Genomic DNA, 17,935 nt, shown 5'->3' with positions numbered 1-17,935 from the left:
CTGTAATTGCCTTTTAAAATGACCCATGCAGAGTGCTTCCTGTGGTTAGGGTTTGATTAGGGTTAGGCAATTTAACTATTTTGTTGAGGTTTGTATTCGTGGTCAAAACACACATAGTCAGTGCAACAATTTGCACCAATTGATCTAGTAGATGTTAAGATAAGTGACTACCTGTTGTTGGCGCTAGATGTAGAGTCAGAAGGATCTTTCTCTCAATGTCTGTACCACGTTTCATTGTTATCTCATAGTTGTGGAGATATGTCAGTCTCTTTGAAGTGTTTGACCAACACTTCAAAGAGACTGACATATCTGTCAACTTATTGCTACTGCAATGAATCACATCCAAATATCGGCTGCTGAGTGAAGTCTGGATAATTTTCTATGGTTTAGCAAATGCATTCACAGCAGTCAAAAACATAATACAGAATACATAAACATAGAATACACACAAGCAGTCACAGTAGCTTTGGAGGACAGTTGGTGGAGGTCAAGCAGCCTGCTCTTTTTTCCCTGATTGATTGGCCAAGTCTAGGAGGAGCAGTGGGAGTGTAACCAGATGCTGGACAGACCTCTGTTATTCTGTCCTCCAGAACCATGTGTTTATGTTGGCTCATCTCTGCCTAATGTGTAAAACACAATCCCTGCTGCTTTCATTGAGATCTCCTGTTAGGACTGGTGTGGGAAACCTGACAGAGAAGACACTGAAGCTCAGACACACACGGTATATAGAGAAAAGTAACCCTCGTTGTCCTTCAAAGACCTTTGTGCTTCTGCACAACTGTATGTTGTGGATTCTCATTTATCATACTTTTTCTTTTTATACATATTCTTATTAGAATATTTTAACAGAAGTAAAAAAAATCCACATCACACTGTTAAACCAAAAAATGTGCTCCAACATTACCTCACTCAGTAAGTCTTGATGTCAATAATAATAATAATAATAATAAATGTTATTTCTATAGCGCTTTAAAAGGTACTTAAAGGCACTTAACACAGTAAAAACAGAAACAATAAAAACAATAATAATATAATAATATAAATGAAGCAGATAAATTAGATTATAACAGTATAAAAACAACAACAAAAGCAATAACAAGCATTACATAACCATGCATCACAAGTTAAAAGCAGATTTAAATAGGACAGTTTTGAGTGCAGTTTTAAAAGAAGCGAGTAATGGAGAATGTGGAAGGTGTTTGATGTGGTGTTTCAAGGAGAGGGTTTGAACAAAAATGACAGCAAGTTACAAATGTGTGAGGAAGTGGGAACATTGGTGCCATCGATGCAGAGAGAGAGGTTGTTGTAGGATTTGTTTAGTGATTTGGGGCCGATGATGATGATTTCAGATATTTAGGTGTTGAGTTTGAGAAATTTGGCTTGAATCAAGATCTTTATCTCTCAGGCAGTTGGTGATGATGGAGTGGGTGATGGATTTGGTGAAGATGTAGAGCTGGGTGTCGTCAGCATAGCAGTGGAAATGGAGACCATGATGTTACCAAGGGGGAGAATGTAGAGGATGAAGAGGAGGGGACCGAGTACCAAACCTTTGGGGTTACCTTGAAAGACTTGGGCTGTTGTCAGAGTTGAATTTATTGCTGGAAGTGGCCAGTTGGATATAGATGGTCTCAATGTTTGCTTTGTAAAATGACAAGGAGTTTTATTTCTCAACTGGGAAGGAGTGGGAGGGATTGTCCATAGGTTTGAGAGGTTTTTTTAATGTGGAGAAGAGGACCTAAGGGTTGGTGGAACTGGGTCAAATGTGTGCAGAGTAGTAGGTAGAGCGTGCAGTATTGAGAGCAAGTTTGTATTGCTGTGTGCATTCCTTGTAAGCAAGGGTGTGCACTGTGAGGCCGGTTTTGTTGGAGAGTCGCTCTAGTTGTTGTTTCCTGACTTCATGGGACAGAGTTGATGAGAGAGGGATGCCTCCCTCTCCAGCTGCTGCGAGCACCGACCAGGGACCAGGGATTCTTGATGGGAAGGAGTGGAGCTGACCAGTGGGCGACTATTGCTCAGTTGTCCATGTCGATTTGTCCTTGAGCAAGACATTTAACCCCAAGTTGCTGCTGCAGGCTGTGCCAGCGGTGTATGAATGGGCACACATGTTAAATAGAGTCCTGATGGGCAGGTGGTACCTTGTATAGTAGCCCCTGCCATCAGTGTATGAATGGGTGTGAATGGAAAAATCCATCATCAATAGAGCTCACATTCCTTGATCACCATGGCTACAGTTAAAGAAAAGGTAGGCCTCCATTTTAATCCAGTGGAAGTAGAGATATTATTAATGCATGTAAGCTGTATATGGACTTTGCACATTTATCTTTAAAATAGAGCCAGAGTCAGAGGGTAAATACAGCGGGTAAAATAAGTATTGAACACGTCACCATTTTTCTCAGTAAATATATTTCTAAAGGTGCTATTGACATGAAATGTTCACCATATGTCGGAAACAACCCAAGTAATCCATCCATACAAAGAAAACCAAACAAATAAGTTCAGAAATGAAGTTATGTGTAATAAAATGGAATCACACAGGGAAAAAGTATTGAACACGCTTACTGAAATTTATTTAATACTTCGTACAAAAGCCTTTGTTGGTAATGACAGCTTCAAGACGCCTCCTGTATGGAGAAACTAGCCGCATGCATTGCTCAGGTGTGATTTTAGCCCATTCTTCCACACAAACAGTCTTCAAATCTTGAAGGTTCCGTGGGCCTCTTCTATGAACTCTGATCTTTAGTTCTTTCCACATATATTTTCTATTGGATTCAAGTCAGGTGATTGGCTGGGCCATTCTAGCAGCTTTATTTTCTTTCTCTGAAACCAATTGAGAGTTTCCTTGGCTGTGTGTTTGGGATCATTGTCTTGCTGAAATGTCCACCCTCGTTTCATTTTCATCATCCTGGTAGATGGCAGCAGATTTTTTATCAAGAATGTCTCCTGTGTCCTGTGTCCTTCCTTCAATTATATGAAGTTTGCCAATGCCGTATGCTGAAAAACAGCCCCACACCATGATGTTCCCACCTACAAACTTCACTGTTGGTATGGTGTTTTGGGGTGATGTGCAGTGCCATTTGAACTCCAAACATGGTGTGTATTATGGCATCCAAAGAGTTCAATTTTGGTCTCATCTGACCAGACTATATTCTCCCAGTATTTCACAGGCTTGTCTAAATGTTGTGCAGCAAACTTTAAACGAGCTTCAACATGCTTATTCTTCAGCAATGGAGTCTTGCGTGGTGAGCGTGCATACAGGCCACGGCGGTTGAGTGCATTACTTATTGTTTTCTTTGAAACAATTGTACCTGCTAATTCCAGGTCTTTCTGAAGCTCTCCACAAGTGGTCCTTGGCTCTTGGACAACTCTTCTGATAATTATTTTCAATCCTCTGTCAGAAATCTTGCGAGGAGCACCTGGTCGTGGCCGGTTTATGGTGAAATGATGTTCTTTCCACTTCCGGATTATGGCCCTAACAGTGCTCACTGGAACATTCAGAAGTTTAGAAATCCTTCTGTAACCAATGCCATCAGTATGTTTTGCAACAATAAGGTTGCGAAGGTCTTGAGAGAGCTCTTTGCTTTTACCCATCATGAGATGTTTCTTGTGTGACACCTTGGTAATGAGACACCTTTTTGTAGGCCATCAGTTGGAACTGAACCAGCTGATATTAATTTGCACTGACAAGGGGCAGGAATGCTTTCTAATTACTGATAGATTTCAGCTAGTGTCTTGGCTTTCAATGCCTTTTTGCATCTCCCTTTCTTCTTGTGTTCAATACTTTTCCCTGTGTCATTCCATTTTATTACACATAACTTCATTTCTGAACTTATTTGTTTGGTTTTCTTTGTATGTATGGATTACTTGGGTTGTTACCGACATCTGGTGAAAAGTTCATGTCAATAGCACCTTTATAAATATATTTACTGAGAAAAATGGTGACGTGTTCAATACTTATTTTACCCGCTGTATGTTACAAGTTAACACAATAGAAGTTTTATTCAGCATTGTCTATTCATTTATCATTTACAAAACTAGGGAGTGGGTGAATCTGATGTAAGGCTGTGGCCTACATTACATTTTAAATGTCTTTGTTCAGCTTTAATCTGACAGGTACAAAACACAGGGGCCAACTGAAGATAAAAAATATAGATTTAAAAATACATTGATCAATAAAGATAAGAGACATGATTGAACGCTCACAATCTGATCCAGTAACAGTGTGTTTGGTCATGTAAAGGTTAAAATACAGTGGATTTGAAATGTTAGACATCTATTTGGGTCTTGGCTCAACAGCATTCAGTAGCTTTATTTTAGCTACTTCAACAAATGTAATGTTCTTTAACACCATCACTGAAATACTGTTTGAACATGTTCACTGTACTATTAAAAAAAACAACGTTCTAACTACATTCTTCAACCTTACCACGATCCTGCTCACTCAGAAATATTAACATGTTATCTCCAATATTATAGGAATTATGTGTAATCTGTGAGAGCTGACATCAACTGTGTGCACAGATTACCAAGGTTATATATTTAGATAAATAATAACTTCCACTTGCAAAAAGGAGATGCAGAGGTTTTATTTTAAACCAAGGGTGACTTGACTCTGTGTAATATTTGAACGTAAGGGCAAAAAAAAAAACCTGTTCAAAGAAATGACTGACAACACATGAAAGCAGTAGCTTTAGATGTTCCTGAGTAATAATCTAACATCCAACCAGGATTTACCCAATGACCTACAGTCAGTGATACTAACAGACAGTAAACCTCCGCTAATTAATACACGGTGAGACGTTCTTTGACAGGGACTGAATGAGAATGTGAAACAGAGTGTCTGGCTCTGAAACAGGGAGGAGACAGAGAGAAACTCAGGGTTTGTTAAACAAAACTTGTGTAAGGTTCAGAGTTACTTTGTTAAAAGACCAAAAGTTTAAGTTGAACTGAAAACCCAGAGTTTCCTTCATCTCAGGATTAACTAACTCACAGTGTCCACTAAGCCTGCTTTTCTGAAACAGGGCCCACGCAACCAGATTATTGTTTGAAGACCGACATGAAAAAGGATCCTTTAAAATATCCTCGACTGTGAACTGGAAAAGATAGATCTGCAGTAAGAACTTCCTACTGGAACAAAGTGCAACAAAAGTTTGAGACATTTATTCCTCCAAGGGATAGTAAAGTCATGCTTACTGATGTTTGTAAAATCAGAAGCTGGTGATAAAAGGCATGACATCTTTAGAGGGCACATTAGATAGAAAAGTGATTCCTCATAGTAAACTCTTCCTGGATTGTATGAGAAGGGTTGCTTTTAGGCGTTGGTGTATGGAAGGAAGAAAATTATATGCAGTTCACCATTGAGTCTCAGGAGTCATTTTAATGTACAATGCATAGAAGAATCTACGGGATATTTATCACAGCAGCCTAAAACACCACAGAGGAAGAAATGTTTTAAACAGTTCTAAGAGGTGTTGCTATGTATAGACGTGAAGAAGTGTGTGTGATGAATGTGCACGTTATCGGGTCTCCCTCTTTGTACCGGCCCGTCCCTTTCTCCCTCACAGATTTACAGGCAAACATCTCTTTGTTTGGAGCTGTGTTTAGCCCAGCTGTCATCTCCACTCTGGATGGAAGCATAGCATGGGAACATGCTGCTGCAGATCACTCTGTTGGAAACAGTAACCCATTGACCCTTGTGAACAGGTGAATTCTTTTTCTATGTATGTGTTCACCTCTGGTGCTCATAGCGGTCTTATTGATGCATAGCCCATTCTAGAATCTACTGCCTGTACAGCACTAGAGTCAGGGCTTTTCCTTGGATTTCCCATTAATGAAGTTTGAGTTTCTGTAGGTGTAGAGGCTGTCTGGTTGGCAACCAGAGGAGTTGCCCCCCAATGGCCAGTAGATAGAATGCAGGTTTGAAACACCTCCGCATTGGCTTCACTTTTCAGAACCTGAGGTTGCTGCCTGTATCCAACACTGGCTTTTCAGAACAGCTGTATGCACTACTTAGTTTCATACCATGGCCTTAAAAACACGAAAACAATGGAGTCTCCTAACAAAGCATCAATAATCCAGCTTGAAAATGATTTATGAATATATATGAATGTGGGTGTTTACTGGCAATGGGCTTAAATTAAAATAAAAAAGAAACAGAGAGAGAGAGAGAGAGAGAGAGAGAGAGAGAGAGAGAGACCAGTGGTCCTAAAAACGGGACAGGAAGAGGTGGAATTTTGGGATGTATGTTGTTGTGAATCATAACAACTAGCTAGCTACCAACTGTCTAAATAGCTGCTGGCTACAAGCTGCTAACTGCCACTGTTACTAGACTTACAGAAAGAGAGAGAGAGACTTACAGACTCTTACATAAATTACAAATGAAACAGTTTTAAACGGAGATAAACCTTTTCAATTTTGAAAAAGATCATAGAAGACAAGAAAAAATTAAAAGTATCAGAGAAGCTAACTTGACTTATGAGGCAGATGAAGAGCAGGGAAGATATGCTAAAAGCTACGCTAAGCTAAATAAAAAAAGTTATATATCAAAGGTTTAAAGACACTAAACTCTAGAAGTTTCTAATGAGAAGAACTCTGTTGTGAAGTTTGCAGATGACACTCCCATCATTGCCATGATTACAATGACAACGAGTGACAACAATGAGACTTCCTATGGGGAGGAAATCTACAACCTTGCAGTAGTGCTCAGAGAACAATTCAATTCAATTCAATTCAATTCAATTCAATTCAATTCAATTCAATTCAATTCAATTCAATTCAATTCAATTCAATTCAATTCAATTCAATTCAATTCAATTCAATTCAATCCATCATCCATCCATCCATCTTCCGTAACCGCTTATCCAGTTAAGGGTCGCGGGGGTGCTGGAGCCGATCCCAGCTGTCAATGGGCGAAGGCAGGGTACACCCTGGACATGTCGCCAGTCTGTCACAGGGCAGACATATATAGACAGACAACCACTCACGCTCACATTCACACCTACGGGCAATTTCAGAGTCATCAATTAACCTAACCTGCATGTCTTTGGACTGTGGGAGGAAGCCGGAGAACCCGGAGAGAACCCACGCTGACACAGGGAGAACATGCAAACTCCACACAGAAGGTTGTCTGGCCCGGGAATTGAACCCGGGCCCCTCTTGCTGTGAGGCGACAGTGCTTACCACTACACCACCGTGCAGCCCAATTCAATTCAATTCAATTCAATTCAATTCAATTCAGTTTATTTTGTATAGCCCAAAATCACAAATGACAAATTTGCCTCAGAGGGCTTTACAATCTGTACACATGCGACATCCACTGTCCCGGAACCCTCACATCGGCACAGGAAAAAATCCCCTAAAAAAACCTTTAACAGAGAGAAAAAAGGAAGAAACCTATGAGAGAGCGACAGAGGAGGGATCCTTCTCCCAGGATGGACAGAATGCAATAGATGTCATGTGAACAGAATGAACCACATAACAGAGTTACAACATTCAATGTATAGTACATTATATAACAATCTACTGCTTAACGTAATTAAAAATAAGAAGCTGGTTGTTGATGTTAGAAAAAGGAAGGTGAAGACACACACCCCTGTCTACTACATCAATGGAGGTCAGGTGGAGTAAGTTAACAGCTTTAAATTCTTAGGAGTCAGCATAACAAACAACCTGACATGGTCCTCACACATCTCCATCCTGGTGAAGAAAGCTCATAAACAGCTGTTTTTCATAAGGAAATTTAAAAGGCAAAATACACATGCCAAGTTCTTATTAACTTTTGCAGAGGAGCAGTAGAAAAGCATCCTGACTGGAAACTGGTATGGGATGTGTACGGCACAGGACAGGAGGGCTCTAAACGGGTGATTAAAACTGCCCAGAACATCATGAGTACCCATCTACTGAGCCTCAGTGATATTAATGAGAAGAGTAGCCTGCAAAGAACTAAAAGGATATTGAAGGACTAACCCACCCAGCGACAAACCGTCCACCCTGCTGCTCTCTTGAAAGAGATACAGAAGTATCAGCTGCCGTAACACCAACCTTCAGAGCAGTTTCTTTCCTCTGGCTGTGAGACTACTCAACTCATCCTCCACCCTCCATATATAATATCATTTTTTTGTTTTTCTTGTGTAACCAAAATTAGACAACAATCTGCATTTCGTTGTGCCACTATGTTTTGCAATAACAAATAATAACTTTGTATCCTTACAAAGTCTTCCTCTCACTCAAGGGAAGATGTAATCACATTACTATTACTATTCCTTTTATCATTATTGATCTATGCCTAAGGCCTCGTAAAACATCTGAAGCAGAAAAAATAACCAGTGGTGCTGACATTATTATTAGGGCCCGAGCACCGACGAAGTCGGAGCTTAGGACCTATCCTTCTTCTAATGTTTATTATTATTATTATTATTATTTGCCGTCTTCCAATGTTCCAGCCTCCACACAGCCAGCCAGCAGCTGTCACCACCCCAGAGACCCAGCCCACTCCTCTCCAGCAGTTACCACCCTTCACCACCTTGTCTACAATGCAGCCACCCCAGGACCAGAGCAGCACCAGCACGTCAGAGAACCACCCCTGCCATATTCACCAGCCCTCACCCTGCACCACATCCTGCTAGTCCGGCCAAACACCACGCCCAGCACACAGGGTAGAGAAGCTACGCTGATGCAGTGACACCAACCAGCGATGGCTGTAGACCTGGGAGAGATCAATCACCTGCTCACTCTGATACTATGTATCAGACTGATGAGCTAGGTGATACTTTTAAGTGTCATGAAAACTATTCTTATATACCAAATAAGTGCAAATTTGTTGATTAAATCAATAAATTGGGTATAAAAATAATTAAAGAAAGAATAAATGAATAGGCTATTAGTCCGCTTAAGTAGTGTATAAGAGAGGACACCCTACCTCTCATTCAATACTGTAGGTTTATCTCTTCTTTTAAACTGTTTATTGTATTAACCAATAGCAAGAATAAGGGATTTTACTGTTTTCATGTGGAACATTCAGGGTCTTTTTCACTGTTGAGATGTAAGAGTGAATCCCCTGAATTCAGAGAAAAAAACAAATACACTGACATTATGTTATACACTGACAACGTAATAATTAAGATGGTGTAGATCAGGCTCTCCACTCACTGTCCCCCTAACTACAAACAAGCCATTCTGTCATCAATCAAACGTTTGAAACTTAAGGGTACCTGAATACACGCACTGTCAACTAACATTCACTTGATCTACCTGCTGGAGTGCACCTGGCTCCTCCTGTCTGTACACCTGTCCACCACCCTGTCCTGATTGTTCCCTCTCACCTTCTCAGTATCATTCTGGTTTTGTACTTCCCTTTTCTTTCAGCTACTTTATCAGCTGCTTTATGAACCATTCTGCTCAGTACAGTTTTTACCTGGCATTGATCTAATAAGATGTCCCTCTCTATCACATCTGAAAGATTTTATGTTGTCTGATGTAGCAAAAAACATAATCAAAGTCGTTGCCGAGATTAGGGTTAGGGTCCAGTTGCCATCCTAACTCTTTCATTTCCTGTCGTTCTCCAGTCCCCACAAACCTACATAAACAGATTGTCTTTTCAGAGACGTCATCTGTTCTCAGTTTACCACCAACTGGCAAAAAAAGGACAACTACATGGCCATTATTCTTAATCAAACCCTTCGTTTCAGTGGTAATGTTTTTTATCGATACTATATCCACTTTTCCTCGGAAGCTCATGCCCATCTGCAGCAGTTCAACGAGGGCACATACTGGGGCACGTTCAAAAAGGAGATGTATTGCCACATTTTCGCCATATGCGCAGCTATTTAATGCTCCTTAGGCAGTAGCTAAGCCAAAAACTAGCCCAAAATAGAGCTTCAACTTTCTCTCGCCTATCGCTAGCATCCCTTCACGCACACACACCTCCGAAGTCCATATCGTCAGCCCCATCAGTTACATTTCCCATAAAAAATGGTATAGATAAAAAGGGCAGACGCTTATTCCATCAAGGTGGTTGTGCCATTTGCTGTAACTGTAATGATACCGGTTGCAACATGTCCCAGTGCAGCTTCATCCACATCTGCTCTTTCTGTGGAGGAGGCCACTCCTTCCAAGCGTGTTCTCACAACCCTACTTCGTCTAACCTAGGTAAGCACCTTTACACGGCCATTAGCATTCCAGCCTCAACAGCAGCAGATTACATCATTTTCGAATGCAAAAATCTTTAGTGAGCTGTAGACGAACCTGATTCCGTCGACCAGTTGCCCTGGCAGTACCATAACCAGCATAAACATCTTGATTCCAAGTGAAAACTTCTCCCTTTACTACGCCAGCATTAATCATGCTATCTCCCTCACCAAACTCCATGGAAAAGGGTCATGGCTCTTGAAAGTGGACATCACCTGCGCGTTTAAAGTTCTCCTTATGCACCCTAACTTGTCGCGCTTCTTCAACATCCACTGGCATATTACCTTTGGCTGCAAAAGCAGTCCTTAACTCTTTGGCACTCTGTTAGAAGCCCTCTGCCATCTCCTGTCTAATAACCATTTGTTTCAGAATCTAATTTCTTTCTGGGTTCACTACCAACCAAAAAGCTCAACTGCATCAGCCCTCCGATCTCTAGTTTCCTCCACACTACACGTTGAATAAAACATTAACTTCTCTCCCTTCTGAGCCACTGATACATCGCCCTATGCATCATTCCCAAAGGGTGAGCCTTTGTTTCCCACCTGCTAGCAATAGCTCCACCCGTTTCATCTCTCTTGGACTCCACCTCATTGGACAGTCTAAGCCGCTCATAACTCCGTCTCTGGCGTCTCCTGCCAACTGGAACCGGATCACCTTTTTCTATGACGATAATCTGACCCAACCACACAATTTACATTTGTACACGGTAGCTGTAGGTTTTGTGGACGCTGTCGGTTCTGTGGGTTTCTACAACGGAAGATGGTTTTCAACAGAATGGCCCCTGGACATTGAAAGCGGCTGCCAAGTAACTTCCTCTGCACTCTACGAAATCTACCCCATCATAGCCGCAGCTATTCTGTGCGTCCACGAATGGTCATGCAAGTCCATAATCATTTATATTTTCATGTTTCAGATAAGTGCTCTTACAACCCAAGCCCATAGACATTAAAAAATTAGTGCCTAGCTATCTGAAGCGCTGCAGCTCTTTCTCCAACAGATCGTTGGTCTAAAACGGGGCGACACTGGAGATGCATAGGACAGGTTGCTGTGTCCCACACGGTCTCCCATGGCCAGGAAAACCACCTCTACAGGGTCAGATGGGTCAGGCTCAACCCAAAGACTTACAAAACTTACAATAAACACAGTTTAAACCAGCCCAACTTAACACCAGCATGCAGTGCATAAAGAGAGAGAGAGAGAAAGAGAGAGAGACATACAGAGAGAAAGAGAGAGGGACACAGAGAGAGAGAGAGAGAGAGAGAGAGAGAGACAAGGACATAGAGAGAATTTGAATTTTAAACAGACCCTTATTTTTTGGTTGTTTAAATTTACAAAAAGGTTTGCTGAAATAGAGAGAGAGAGAGAGAGAGAGAGAGAGAGAGAGAGAGAGAGAGAGAGAGAGATCATACACAAGATGAGCTCCTGAAAATCTAACTCTGGAAGTCAGCTTTCGGATGAAAAGATGACACAGTAGAAACCAATAACATGCAAATAGTATCATATAGAGACTGAAAAAAGAAGACAAATAGCAGGTATAGAGACTGAAAAAAGAAGACAAATAGCAAAACACATCTAACGAGGCTCTCAAGCACCTGAAAAACCTGAAAGACAGCAAGGAGCAACAGCATCAACACTGCTAGCCTGACAAAGCCTGCTTGGCACAGCCTGCAGCAGCAACTTGGGGTTAAATGTCTTGCTTAAGGACAAATCGACATGGACTAGTGGAGCCGGGGATCGAACTGCCGATCCTCTGATGAAGGACGATCCTGCTCTACAACTGAGCAATAGTCGCCCACTGGTCAGCTCCACTCCATCTCATCAAGAATCCCTGGTCCCTGGTCGGTGCTCGCAGCAGCTGGAGAGGGAGGCATCCCTCTCTCATCAACTCTGTCCCATGAAGTCAGGAAACAACAACTAGAGCGACTCTCCAACAAAATCGGTCTCACAGTGCACACCCTTGCTAACGAGGAATACACACAGCAATACAAACATGTTCTCAATACTGCACACTCTACCTACTACTCTGCACACATTCGACCCAGTTCCACCAACCCTTCGGTCCTCTTCTCCACATTAAAAAAACCTCTCAAACCTATGGACAATCCCTCCCACTCCTTCCCAGTTGAGAAATAAAACTCCTTCTTGTCATTTTACAAAGCAAACATTGAGACCATCTACATCCAACTGGCCACTTCCAGCAATAAATGAAACTCTGACAACAGCCCAAGTCTTTCAAGGTAACCCCAAAGGTTTGGTACTCGGTCCCCCCCTCTTCATCCTCTACATTCTCCCCCTTGGTAACATCATGGTCTCCACTTCCACTGCTATGCTGACAACACCCAGCTCTACATCTTCACCAAATCCATCACCCCCACCACCCACTCCATCATCACCAACTGCCTGAGAGATATAAAGATCTGGATTCAAGCCAAATTTCTCAAACTCAACACCTAAATATCTGAAATCCTCATCATCGGCCCCAAATCACTAAACAAATCCTACAACAACCTCTCTCTCTGCATCGATGGCACCAATGTTCCCACTTCCACACACATTTGTAACCTTGGTGTCATTTTTGATCAAACCCTCTCCTTGAAACACCACATCAAACACCTTCCACATACTCCATTACTCGCTTCTTTTAAAACTGCACTCAAAACTGTCCTATTTAAATCTGCTTTTAACTTGTGATGCATGGTTATGTAATGCTTGTTATTGCTTTTGTTGTTGTTTTTATACTGTTATCTAATTTATCTGCTTCGTTTATATTATTATTGCTTTTATTGTTTCTGTTTTTACCATGCCTTTAGTGCCTTTAAGAACCTTTTAAAGCACTATAGAAATAAAATGTATTATTATTATCATAATTGTTCCGACCACTCAAAATGCTTTTACACTACATGTCATCATTCACCCATTCATACACTGATGGCAGGGGCTACCATTGCAAGGTGCCACCTGCTAACAAACACACATATATATCGCAAGAACAGCCTGCAGGAGCAATTTTGGGGTTAAGTGTCTTGCCCAAGGACACATCGACATGGACTGCCGGAGCCGGGGATCGAACCGCCAATCCTCTGATCAGAGCCCTTAGAGAACCCTGCGAACTGTAGCAGTGCTTGAGCCAAGAAAAACCACAAGGAGGCAACTTTTTTTTTTCTAATACGGAAGAACTGTTTGCTGACTAAATATTGTTCAACAACAAAAAAACAAAAAAAACAATGTCCTCTTTCATACCGGCAACATCAGCAGATGGAAGCAGGTCCTCTGTAATAACTACACACACATTACCAAAGAAGGCATTAGGCGTTAGGACGAAAGCCTCGACTCAGACAACCCTCTTCTCACTGTTACCTACTATACTAAAAAAGGTACAGTTCTATTCAGGGAAATGAGGCAAACCCCAAAAGTAGAGCGCTTGTCCCGTAACCACAAGGTTGGTGGTTCAAACCCCTCTACAGCCAACATGCCGAGGTGTCCTTGAGCGAGACACCTAACCCCCAGTTGCTCCCTGGGCGCTTCTTAGCAGCCCACTGCTCCTCCGGCATGGGTTAAATGCAGAGAATTGTAATTTCCCCATTGTGGGGAATAAAGGCTTAATTATTATTATTATTATTATTATTATTATTATTATTAACTCCTTTGAGGAACTTTTCCCCAAGACGAAGGCAGAGGTTGAGAGAGACTGACCCAGTATCAGCAGGAGCACTTTAGGAGGAGACACAACATCAGATCAGGATGAAAAGACTAACATAGTGGTCCCAGAAGTGAAAGTGAAATAAGACATACAATAAACACATTCAATAATCCATACTACCCAAATAAGGAATTAACAGAGCAACACAAGACTGGAAATGGAATGGACAAGACGTTAACATTATACTCCAAAAACCTGCATTAAATGCCAGCTTCTCCAACCTTTGCATTAAATGCAAAGCTTGGAGGAACAGAAAAAAATCTCACATGTCCAACATAATCCAACACTTCAACATGAATACTTTGAAACTCTTAAACAGTACAAACACACCATAAAACAAAATAAATTCCACCATACCAACCAAACGCCTCAGGAGATTGAAAACGCAGTAGAGGTCAGTTCTGGGACATGTTGAACAGTTTAGAAAAATCAAAGCCACAACAATTAACAATACAAGATTGAGTTATCTGGGAAAACTACTTCAAAGACATCTACAAAAGTATCCCACGTGAAGATCAGAATATAAATCAAATTGATATTAAAACAAAGTTAGACAACATTAAATCAGCCATCAAGAATGACCAAAATCCATTAGATTATCCAATTACGCAAAAAGATTTAACAGACAAACTCCAAACTCTTAAAATATGGAAATAAATCAAACACAAATAACTACAGAGGGATCTGAGTTGACAGCAACCTTGGGAAAATATTCTGTAGTATCTCAAATTCCAGGATATTGGCGTTTATTCAAGAAAAAAACACACTTAGTAAATGTCAAATTGGCTTTCTTCCAAATTACAGAAACTCCAATCATATATTCACTTTAAACACTTTAATTAAGAAACATGTTCACCAAAAAAAGGGAAGGAAAATATTGACTTGTCTTATCAATTTAGAAAATAACTTTTTTGGCTTTTCTTCAAAATCCTCCAAAGCTGAATAGTTGTTAACATTTATGACCTTATCAAAAATATGTATCGTGACAAACAGTGTGCTGTGAAAATGAACAATCAAAGAACAAAGTGTTTTGCTGAAGGACGCAGTGTAAGGATGCTGTTTGAGTACGACATTATTCAACCTTTATATAAATGAACTAGCAGAGCAGCTGGAGAGTTCAGCAGCTCCAGGCCTCACACTCTTAGACACAGAGATTAGATACCTTCTAGGTGCAGAAGACCTCACTCATTCTGTTGTCCCTTAACCAGAGATGGGCTTCAAAATCAACTGAACATCCTGGAACAATACTGTCTGAACTTGGCCTTGGAGGTAAATTTGAAGAAAACCCAAATCATGATCTTTCAAAATAAAGTCTTGGGTAGTCCTCAAGTGACATAATGCATAATATTTAGGTTGAGCTACTCAGGGTGTTTTTGTCTTTTTAGAAGTCATTAAAAGATTGTGGTCTCTGAAGCCAGAGAGCAGTATTTGAACTGCTAATTAACAAACTGATGTGTCCCCAAGTTTTCTGCATTGATCACTAGTGATTTGTTAGAAAATCTGATATTAAGTCTGATATTTTCCATTTGTCATTTATTTTGTAAACTATAACTTTGAACTTTTGATTCTTACAACAAAATCCTATATTCAAAACTTGACTTAAGTAAAAATATGCAATCAGCTAAATAAAGCTTAAGTAGTGAAAGTAAAAGTATTGATTGTTCAATATAATGTTCCTTGTCAGTGTTTAACACTGGACTACTCAACTCTCCTCAGAATGAGCCAGGGCCGTGCAGGTCACTACAGGTGCGTGTTGTTCTGATTTGACACACCACCCATATTGTCAATCAGGGCAGTTGTGAGCACGCCCATTTGTTTAGTGTGTGACTTGATCTGTGTCAAGCCTGGTAGTAGCGGTAACACTTTTAGAGACTAAACTGGCTTCACGACGGTTTGTGTCTAACAGCACTAGAAGTAGGGGTGCTGTTTGAGCTGTGTTTGATTTGAACTGTTTTCTGCTCAGTTGGTGAAGTTTTTGTTTTTATTGAGTTTCCTTTAGATAGATTAGTGTAGCCCTTGTTATTAGAGCCCTCTTATGGTTATTTTAATTTATTTGCATTAAACAGCATATACCGGCCCTTCCTTTGTCTTTGCAGTTGTTTGAACTTAAAGGGGCCCTATATATATATATAGGTTAGATCCCTTTACCGCAGATGGAGGATTGTGTCTACAACTTGGGCACCGCCCAGTATGTGAGCTAGTCAAACCTGCTCAAGGGCTATTGGCAGGTACCATACTCCAAAATGTCTGCAATTGTAAAGTCTGATAACTCCTTGCAATACACTCTTATGGCTTTTTGGCATGTGCGATAGCCCGGCAACTTATCAAAGATTGGTGGACACTATTTTGACTGGGATGAGTATCTGGAATGCATATTTGGATGATCTGATTGTAAGTAAGTAAGTAAATAAGATATTATTTATATAGCACCTTTTAAAACGAAGTTACAAAGTGCTGTACAGGATGCAGATCCACAAAAAGGATACGGAAAAATAATACAGAGAAATAAACAGCGTACAAATACAGTTAAATGCAGAAGAATAAGATAAAATAAAATAAGGTAAAATACAATTACAGCCCCCTTACAAGGAAAGCAAGACGGTAGAAATGGGTTTTGAGAAGTTTTTTAAAACCATTTACAGACTCAGCTGATCTAACAGAGGGAGGGAGACTGTTCCAGAGGGACGGGGCCCTGATGGCAAAAGCACAGTCTCCCTTTGATTTGCGAAGGGAGCGGGGTATCACTAAGAGACCTTGGCACTATCTACATGTCTGAGGATTTTACACAGAAGACCAATTTGTTTATAAATGCGGAAGGCCAACGCTTGTGATATAAGCTTTTTGGACGTGACTGTCACAAATATTTCACTAATAAAAGCACTATCTACATCTGAGGATTTTACACAGAAGACCAATTTGTTTATAAATGCTTAGGAAAGTGGTCTTACAAATCTACATTTGAGTACATATTTTGCAGCCAAATCAAACTGTGTCAACCCTTGTTTTTTATAAAGATGCTAATTAGTGCAAAAGTTCAGAAATGTATAAGGCAATGAAGGGGAGTATGAGACCATGTAAGGCCTTGTATGTGATAAGTAGTAGCAGTGCTGCATTAATAATAACGCGAATAAATTTACATCATGAAAACACTTGTAACATGTAACTCCTTACCACCAACTCCATTGAATGAACACTGTCTCTAATTCAGACTGCACACTGACAATCTTTACTCATATACAGTAGTTAAAGTGTCGAAGACATGCACAGTCCTCCTGCTGGGGACTGAGGGAACATTTAGTCCAGTGGCAACTTTTCAAACACTTCAGTATTACACTGAACAAACGCTTTACAAAAGGCAACAGGTCAAAACTGGCAGTAAAACTGAAAAGCATCTACAAGGCTATGACATTTTAAATACTAAATAGATAGAATAATAATTAAAGAGAAACTTTAGGTGGCATTAGTAGGAGTATTTAAATGTAGTTCCACCTTGGTTATATGCCAGTGTAGCTGTTAAACTGCATACAACTGGAACAAACTGCCAGAAGATCTAAGATGTGAACCAAATAAAGTTTTTTTTTAAATTTGTGTTAGAAAACCTGTGCCTATGATTAAGCTTGTTTTTACAATGTATTTATTATATGTTATGTAACCTGCATTTTGTTTATTACTTGTCTTTACTTATATTACGTGTTTAATTGCTATTTTATTTTATTTGTACCAACTTTTTTAATTCGTGTAAAGCAAACTAAACTTACCCTGTGTACTAAATGTGCTATACAGTCCCTGACAAAAGTCTTGTCACTTATCCATTTTGTAGAAACAACAGCTTATAACCTGACTTTTAATTTATCCATTGGTTTTAGAAATGGCTCATATGAAAGCTAAAACCCTCCCAAATTATGTTTAATATACTAAAATAAATTTGCTTCACTGAAGAAAGATTGATCATTTAATGAACACAGAAAGGTCAGATTTTGGCAAGACAAAAGTTTTGTCGCCTACAGAGAGTAATGTGAAAATTGAACAAATAATTTACTTCAAATACAAAAA

The 17,935-nt window shown here is 40.2% G+C and overlaps 1 protein-coding gene across 1 annotated transcript in view; it reads right to left on the bottom strand.

Annotated features, from left to right (window-relative positions):
- Positions 1–17,935, bottom strand: part of tgfb2 (transforming growth factor, beta 2) — a 65,337-nt gene that overhangs the window by 5,127 nt on the left and 42,275 nt on the right. The gene's annotated exons all lie outside the window — the stretch shown is intronic.

Source organism: Anoplopoma fimbria, chromosome 20 (assembly GCF_027596085.1).
Source record: "Anoplopoma fimbria isolate UVic2021 breed Golden Eagle Sablefish chromosome 20, Afim_UVic_2022, whole genome shotgun sequence".
NCBI lineage: Eukaryota > Metazoa > Chordata > Actinopteri > Perciformes > Anoplopomatidae > Anoplopoma > Anoplopoma fimbria.
The sequence above is the reverse complement of the archived record's forward strand: the minus strand, read 5'-3'. Positions and strand labels throughout refer to the sequence as shown.